The sequence below is a fragment of the Procambarus clarkii genome, chromosome 19 (assembly GCF_040958095.1).
Source record: "Procambarus clarkii isolate CNS0578487 chromosome 19, FALCON_Pclarkii_2.0, whole genome shotgun sequence".
In the NCBI taxonomy this organism is placed as follows: Eukaryota; Metazoa; Arthropoda; class Malacostraca; order Decapoda; family Cambaridae; genus Procambarus; species Procambarus clarkii.
The window spans coordinates 36,670,955-36,680,440 of record NC_091168.1 but is presented as its reverse complement, the minus strand read 5'-3'; positions in this window follow the sequence as shown (position 1 = coordinate 36,680,440).

Below are 9,486 nucleotides of genomic sequence, written 5' to 3'. Positions count from 1 at the left end.
TAGGAGGAGCTGTTATATGAGGACAGGATAGGAGGAGCTGGGATATGAGGACAGGATAGGAGGAGTTGGGATATGAGGACAGGATAGGAGGAGCTGGGATATGAGGACAGGGTAGGAGGAGCTGGGATATGAGGACAGGATAGGAGGAGCTGGGATATGAGGACAGGATAGGAGGAGCTGGGATATGAGGACAGGATAGGAGGAGCTGGGATATGAGGACAGGATAGGAGGAGCTGGGATATGAGGACAGCTACTGCTTCTTGTTATCTTGCTAAACGTATTCCTGCCGTACATAATCTTACTCCACGAAATCTTGCTCCGTAATCTTGCTCCACGTAATCTTGCTCCATATAATCTTGCTTCTCGTGAATTTCACCAAAATTGTGAGGGGGAGCACGGTAATGTTGAGGTCTGGGCGGGGCGTTAATGATCGTAGTGGACAGGGCGGCAATCATGCCCCAACAACTAAGCATCGTAACCAGCGCGCAGTCTGAGGTACGGTCGTTACCTCATACTGCCCGAAACGCTTTGCGTAATAGTGGCTTTAGGCATTGTATGTACTAACTCTATCTATAAATCCATCAACTTTTGTATTTCACCTTGTATGTATGTACTTTACCTGAATAAATATTTGTATTTTGTATTTGTATTATGTAATTATAGTTAGATGGTAGTTGCGTTATTGGTACGGTATACCGTCACTTTAACGTCACAGTTACGGTGTGCATCTTTTTTGTCTGGGACCAGTTTGAAATGGTCTCTGATTAATTGATTGATACAGATTAAGCCACCGCAGAGTGGCTCGGGCATGAATGGCCCGTAAGTGGAGGCTATTTGAAGCTATTACCAGTACCAGTAGCTGGTACTGTAGATCTGGGGCTGAATGGGGTCTGGAAGGTGGGACAGTGGGAAGTATAGAAGCTTCGCTGTCACAGAGAGTAGAGCCGGGGCTCAACCCAGCAAGGGCGAGGATTTTAGGACAGATAACATCAATCACGCCTCACAAAGCACTAGGGATGGGGGGTGCCAAGAGGGCCGAGCAACAGCCGTAAGTCCTTGTTTGATAATTCATTACAGCATCACTATCTCAGGGGAGGCCCTCAGGGCTGTACTTTTGCCTGTTCTTCGGTTTCTTGTGTTGGCTTCGTGTGTGTACCTGGGTGTCCACAGGCGACAGTCTAGGGTATCGTGGGTGATCCTCGACGATATTCCACGGTAAGTTGGTGGTGATCGTCTGGTGTATTGACCAGTGGTTGTGTTCAACATACCAGGTGCATCGTGGCCCTGAAACATGGGCGTTTGTATCCGATGAGACGTCGAGACTGCATTTTGGGTGATGTGATGAGATGAGACCTCTCCAGCGTAGATGAGACTGCCATGCTCATCTACGCCGGAGAGGTCCTCATCGTCCACATGCTCGTCTGAAGATGTGTAGTCCTCTTCGTCCTGTGTCGCCAGTATTCCTGCTTTCTTTGTGTTGTGTACCGCTGTCAGCGTCGTCTTGGTGTCCGCAGTTGTCATCAGCTGTGGGACTTCGGTCTGGGTGCTAGATAATTAGATAATTATCTAGCACCCAGATTACGTGGAGCTAGATTACGTGGAGCAAGATTACGTGGAGAAAGATTACGTGGAGCAAGATTATGTGGAACAAGATTACGTGGAACAAGATTACGTGGAGAAAGATTACGTGGAGAAAGATTACGTGGAGAAAGATTACGTGGAGAAAGATTACGTGGAGCAAGATTATGTGGAACAAGATTACGTGGAACAAGATTACGTGGAGCAAGAGCATTAGAAAATGATCCAGTGGTCTGTCGGGCATTTCTCCGCAGTGCTGACATTTCCTCTCATCTTCCGGAACCTGTAAGCCTATTTCCCATGCACATGGGTATCCAAGCCTGATGCGATATAAGTGTACTTCTGTTGCTCTACTGCTCCCTTTCATCAAACTAAGTGGTTCGTAGTTGGTTGAATTCTTGTACCAACCCGCAGATCCTGATGTTGCAACTGCTGTGTTGTGGTCACTGTACATCTTTCGCATTGCTCTGTTTCTAATTACTTTCTTAATCTGTGATAGACTCTGTGGTATGTAAATGTCTACATTTCTTCTCTTAGTTGCAAGTTTTGCACCTTCGTCTGCAATGTCACTTCCTATTATTCCCACATGACTTGGCACCCAGTTGATAAGTACCTGTCGGCCTTGTCGTTTGAGTGTTTGCATTAATGATATGACATTTGTGATCAGATGTATGTTATCACATATGTGTTCTTGTTGCAAGGTTTCAATGGTGGTTCTCGAATCTGTATGTATGATAACATGTTGTCGGTGTTCAGCAAGAGCATGTTCCAAAGCCTTTTGAATGGCTAGCATATCTGTTTGTAAAGATGAACACCCATTTGAGAGTCTCCAACTATTTACAGAGTTTCCTGCTTTAACTGCAGCTCCGGTTTCTTGTCCCTGCTGGTCTACTGATCCATCTGTGAAGTAAGTGAAGCTGTCAGATGCCAAGTTTGCGTCTATATGCATCTGTGCAATGTTACGTAGCAGATGAGGATTTGTCTGGTTCTTTTTTCCTTCAAGAACCATAATCTTAAAGTCTGCTGGCGGAGATTCCCAAGGGGTTTGCATAACAAAGTCTGCATGTATTTCGTCGTCACCCTTCTCAGTGACTGTGTTGGTTATATCGAATGTATTGATGGTGTTTATCGCACAATGGGTCCACCTGTTGGTATTGGAGGCTCTTCTGTCCAGAATTAGTGCTCCAGTGGTTATATCTTTAAGCGAACTGATTCTATGTCTAGTCAATATCTTGGTCAGCATGCACATAGCAATCCCTTTTACCCATACTTCAATCGAAGTTAGCTTGATTTCTTGTCTTAGATTCAGTATTTTAGTCCATCTGGGAGCTCCTGTTATGATTCGCAATGCATCGTTTTGAATAACCTCAACATTTGCCCACTGACCAGGAGAAAGAGTGACAAAGGCGGGTGCAGCATAATCAACTACGGAACGATTGGCTTGTATGTAAAACATTCTTAACATTTTGTCTCCCACTCCTAGACGGGGCCCTGTGATTGCTCTCATTATATTTAGTCGTGATTTTGCTTTCTCCTTCAGATATTGAATTTGCTTGTTGAATGTCATTTTATAATCTATCCACACTCCGAGATATTGATATTGTGTAACCCACTGAAGGTTAATGTCTTGAATGCGTAGGTGCCTGTCTGGAGTGTTGCCGCCTAGTCTCATTGCCTTAGACTTCTGTGCAGATATTTTTAGCCCTAAAACGCTGCATTGAGATGTTACTTTATCTAATGCACCTTGTGCTTTATTTAGAAGTGAAGGACCTGTAATGACTAATGCTATATCATCAACATAGCTTAGCAATTTAACCCCTTCTGTAAATGTCATGGTAACAAGGTTTTCCATAAGGATGTTATAAAGACTAGGACTGAGGACTCCTCCTTGTCGAGTCCCATTCTCATGCAAGTTTTTTTTTTTATTTTTTTTTATTTTTTTTTTTTTTTACATGCAAAGCATGCAATTTAAATACAATAAAAACAACACAGAATACAGAACAGAACAAAAGAAAACAATAGACCACCGGCCAGAAGGGCCGACAGCATAGCACAATAAACCACAAACACGATAAAGGCATAGAAAATACAGCATACAACAAGGCACAAAGTATAACACAATGGCAAACTAGCAAGCACAGTAACATCACAAAACAAAACCGTCATAAAACAAAACATACATCAAAGGCACAACAGGGAACATAACAGTACAATCACAATACATCCCAAACAAAACATAAAGAACAAACACGTACAACAGGTAAAGCACGCCATAACAAACAGAAGGCAAAACAAAATGGCACAACCGAACAAAGAGCACTCGCCAACAGCCTGAAGGGCACACAATATGACATACACAAGCGCATACGACATCCACAACCGAACACACAAATACACAGGAACCGCACACCCACCCACCCACCAGCCATACAAAGAAAACCTACAACATACACCGGAGCACACAGGAACCGGGAAACAAAACCCACCCCACCCACTCACACACACACACACCCCATCCGCACCGCACACAACAGGAAACACAGAATACACAGAAATCATTTGCGAGGAACAACGTGAGAAATGTACTTCTCCGGGAAAACAGCGGAAGGATACTTCTTCTTGTAAGCTTCCCAGACCAAATCTTCAAGGTCGGTAGGGTTTTTGATCCCCCTCTCCCGAGGGGGTATCATAAACTCAGGAACATCTATATCGGGCGGCATCGGCCAACGCCCGAGGTCACTTACGCAAGTCGCATAACGAGGCCGGGGAGCGCCATCCACGCCCATCGAGGAAGCAGACGACACTGGAGAAGCGGACGAGGGCCGCCTAGACTGCCACGCCGGCGCACACACAGGAGCAGGGGCCGGACGACGAGACTGTAGCACCTCCATGGATACCGCAGGAGACACAGAAGAGACTGCTGGAGACGGAAGAGGCGGCAAGACCGCTGCCGAGGAAACGGGTAACGAGGAAGGGGCCACAGAACTCTCAGAGCGAGCATCCTTTTCAACACCATCACCAGGCCACCCGGCTCACCACCAACCACAGCAGGGGGAACCACTCCCCACGAAGAACCGGAGCCACCCCACGCAGGCAACGCACCTGAAGAAAGACCCTCGGACACCAGACCAGGAGGGGAGGCCAAAACGCCGGCACCGGTATCCTCAGGCAAGTGTACCTCCGCCACCACCGTAGTGTGCACCACATCCAGAGCCACCCCACCATCAACGGAAGGACGACACTCGTCGAAGTCGCCAATTTCAGCCCACGCAGAAGAACGCCGGGAACGCTTAGGCTCGGGCCGCACATCATCAGACCCGGAGGCAGACTCAGCGACCCGCGCAGCACTAGCCTGGCGAACCGACGCACGCCACAGTACGGCAACATCCTCAACCACACGGGGCACCAGGCCAGGCACAGGAGGAAATGCTGGATCCACCCCAGCTCCCAGCACAGCTGGAACAGACGGCGAGGGTGCAGGGACCGGGACAGACACAGCAGAGGAAGAACTGGAAGACGAGGAGTCCGAGCAAACGGCAGTCGGAAGAAGCTCAGGGGACACCAGCTGGAGCAGGCGGAGCACTAGGCGAGGACACAACCTCCGGAGGAGATGCGGCAACAACAGGGGGCGCAACAGGCAGAGCAACAGCTGATACAGAGGGCACCTCCTCAGCCGAAGAGACGTCCACGCCCACCGAATCATCCCCCACAGGAAGGGGCGGAAAATCCTCCTCACTGAAGAGATTCACTGGTGCAACAGCAGGCGCAGAACAGGCAGCAGCCTGATGGCCCAAAAGCCCACAACGATAACACATCCGCGGCTGGCCGGCGTAAAACACCCGACCGTTGTACCCCATAAGGCGCACAGAGGACGGAATAACCGCCCGGAGTCTCATGCCCAGGGTGCGAATGTTAGACCTCACACCCTTAAGAGGACTAGAAGACACCACGTTCACCCTCACACTAACTACCGCGCCAAACCGGCCGAAATACCGCCGTAGCAGAGCCTCTGGAAACTCCAAGGGAGCCCCATGCACACTGATGTAAGTAAGTGCACCACTTCTATCAGAGAGGGTTACAGTGCCCGCACCATCCGGCAAGGGTAGTGTCCGCCCCTCGTATCACCGGAGAAAATCGCGATACGCCACCTCCTCTGTGAACTTCACAATCGCCCTACGGGCCGTTACCAACTCGACCCCATAAATCGCAAACACAGGGACAGAGAGCATTTCACATGCCAGAGCAATCTCCGGGTAACCAGCCCGCACAGAGAACTCTAGTCCCACAGACTGAGCCCGGACGACAGGGGGTAGAGGGATAGAGGGACCCCCATCGTAACGCCACGTCAGCACAGGCGAGCAGACACACACCCGTCCCCAACCGGCCGAAACTGGCAAACAACACCAACTGCTGGAGCGCCGATGCAACACGTCTGTCCTCTACCGAAGCTAGGGCCAGACTCCATTCTCATGCAAGTGGTAGTCCGACACTTGTCCTTGCAACTTACTCTGGCATACCTGTGACTTAGGTAATCTTGAATCTATGCTAGCATATTTCCCTTTACACCTTTTTTAACTAAGGTGTGTAAAATTGCTTGCATGCTTGCAAGTTCGAATGCTTTTTCTAGATCAAGGAAGATCACTATAGCTGGACCTGAGTTAACTGTTCCTAGTAATGTTGCTATACAGTTGGCAGCACCTTCTCCTCTAGTGAAGTCAAATATGTGTTTATGCAGGTCTCCAGTCTTCCACAGTTGCCTCTTTAAGACCATCCGTTCTGCAGTTTTACTAATGCATGATGTTAATGAAGTGAGTCTGTAATTGCCAGGTTCTTTCGGCTTAGGAATTGGTATGATGTCTGCTTTCTTCCAAGAGGTTGGTAGTTTGCCTTGCTGCCAACATGCATTGATGACGTCCAATATTCCTTGTTCTCCAGCAGGACCTGCATGTGCGATCATTGAGTATGTAATGTTATCAGCACCTGGTGCAGTGTCCTTACCACCTTTTTTGGCTCTGATTAGTTCTTGTTTGGTGAAGGGACAGTTATATTCGTCATTTGTAGCTATGCTCTCATGAATGGCTGTCAACCTCTCTTGTTTTAATTGTTTTTGCTGCCTTCGGACCATTGCAGGAAGCTGATATGAAGCAGTTCTTTCTGCAAATTGGAGAGTAAGTCTCTCAGCCTCCTGCAATGGTTGAATACATGCCTGTGGTCGGGCTGGTCGACCTGATATAGTTTTAATCTGACCCCATATCTTGCCAAGACTACTATGTTCATTTAGAGTGGTGGGAGGTGGCCGGTGGTGGGAGGTGGCCGGTGGTGGGAGGTGGTCGGTGGTGGGAGGTGGTCGGTGGTGGGAGGTGGCCGGAGGTGGGAGGTGGCCGGTGGTGGGAGGTGGCCGGAGATGGGAGGTGGTCGGTGGTGGGAGGTGGCCGGAGATGGGAGGTGGTCGGTGGTGGGAGGTGGCCGGAGATGGGAGGTGGTCGGTGGTGGGAGGTGGCCGGAGATGGGAGGTGGTCGGTGGTGGGAGGTGGTCGGAGATGGCCGGTGGTGGGAGGTGGCCGGTAGTAAGAGGTGATCGGTGGTGGAAAGTGGCCGGTGGTGGGCGTTTGTCGTTTTTTTTTTTTTACCACAGACGTGGCCACACATTTACAATGCTAACCAGCATATATACATTTTCTTCTGTCCTCCATGGACAGGGTTAGAGATGTGTTAAACATATACTTCAGGGGTTTATTGAACATCAACCACAGAAGATGATTTGGTGCTTTTAAAATGCTAAGCTAACCTACTTTCGTAAATACATACACAGATATACGTATGCCCTATATAAAGTGTTCGATGTGTCTTTTACATAGTGTCATTAATGTGCATTTACAAATGTGAAATGCAATTCTGATCAGCTTCCATATATACTTTATACACATATGCATACACACATATGCGTTCATATACTTATATACATACATATATATACACACACATGCATTCACATACATTTGTCTCCTCAGCAAGGGCAGCAACCGAGAGGGAAGAGGGGGGCCAAAGAAACCTCCATAGGAGGAACAGGGGGCGCAACAACTGAAATGCGAGGGGAAGGAGCAACAGAGCCAGAAGTAGGGGCCGAGGAAGAAAGCGAAGCCTTCTTACCCGCCGGGGAGGAGGAAGGAGAGGAGCCAGGCTTACGCCTCTGACAAAGAGATCGGTGTCCCAGCAACTATGTACTGGGCAACGGATTCCAGCGTCTCAACAGGAGAAGCTGAACGAGAGCACACACGACGGCCGTTAGGAGAGCGATGGACATCCACCTGCACCGACAGGCGGCGGGGAGAGTCAATAGATGGAGGAGAAGGATGGGAAGGAGGAGCGGAGGGAGACGAGAAAGAAGACACAGGAGACATGACAGACCGGGTAGAAAGAAGGGGAACCCTAGACGGAGGACCAGGAGGGGGACCCTTCAGGACAGAACTCAAAGGAACAGAGGAGGGGGCAGTGGGCGTATCAGGGTCCAAGGCCCGGAAACGGCTGTGAGTCTGAGGAAGGAGGGAAGGACGAGGAGAGGAAGAGCGCAACACGCGAACATTAGAGACGTTAGCATAAGGCGGGAGCCGGCGAACCTGGCGCCTCGCCTCGGGAAAAGATAAACGCTCCCGGTGCTTCAAGTTGAGGACGGCTGCTTCAAGCTTGTAAGGGATACAGGCACGGGAGAAGGTAGGATGGGCCTCTCCGCAGTTGAGGCAGCGAGCTTGAGGAGAAGTGCATTCCGACTTAGAGTGACCTTCATCCCCACACAAAGGACAGAGAGAGAGAGTCCCAGAGCAGCGGAGGGCACCATGCCCAAACCTCCAGCACTTGTTACAAAAAAGGGGAGAAGGAATATACTCCTGGACACAGCACCTGGCACCAGCAAAAATGACAGAGGATGGAAGGATCCTACCATCAAAGGTGATCTTCACAACACGAAGGGGTTGACGGTGACGACCACGAGGGGGACGAGTAAACGAGTCTACCTGGAGGACAGAATGGCCCTGGGCATCAAGGATATGTCGAATACCGTCGTGGCAGTCTCGCAGATCTCGAACACCGGTTGCAACATGGGGTGGGAGGAGAATAGTGCCAACACTGGCGTTCAACTGAACGTTCTTTGAGACCCGAACAGGGATCTCGCCAAGGCAGGATAAGGCAGCCAAGCGGGAAGCTGCATCCTGAGAAGGAGCAGCAACGACACGTGTACCGAGACGAGTGGGGTTGAAAGTAACAGACACATCCACGGAATCAACAAGATGCCGATGGAGGGAGAAATCGTAGCAGGAGCAAATAAGGCCTGATACGCATCAGTACAGGAAGGAAACGAGCGAGTGCGGCTGTGGGGCCGACGGCGTTGAGAACCCCCAGAGGGGTCAAAAGGCGCAGTAGTCACAACGAGAGACTTAGCCGCACCAGGGGACGAAGCGGTCAACACTGGGGGCGTGAGGCTTGACCCAACCACAGAGGGAGGGGAGCTGGGGGAAGAATTCAGGACGGTCAAAGGAGGAGCAAGGTTGAGGCTCAATGCAGCGGGGGCTACAGAGCCCGGTCTTCCAATACAGGCCGACTCGGGGGCTTGGTCGCCCACCCCACGAGCCTGAGAGGGTACAACAAACATTCAACGACAGAGACGTAAAGAAAGAAATTCATCCACGAATTTGCCCCCATACCCACCATAGAGCCACAATTAGAGGCAGGACACCCAACAGGAAGCTATTGCCGATCATGCCGGGGCCCCCTAGGGGAGCGTTGTGAGTATACGCCCCACAAACGCCACCTTAAGAACCGTCAGTCCGTCGAGATCGGGTTCAGCGACGAAAGGGGGATTGACAATAAAAGGTTCCCCTCGCTCGAGACGTCGGGTACTACAGTTCTACGGGT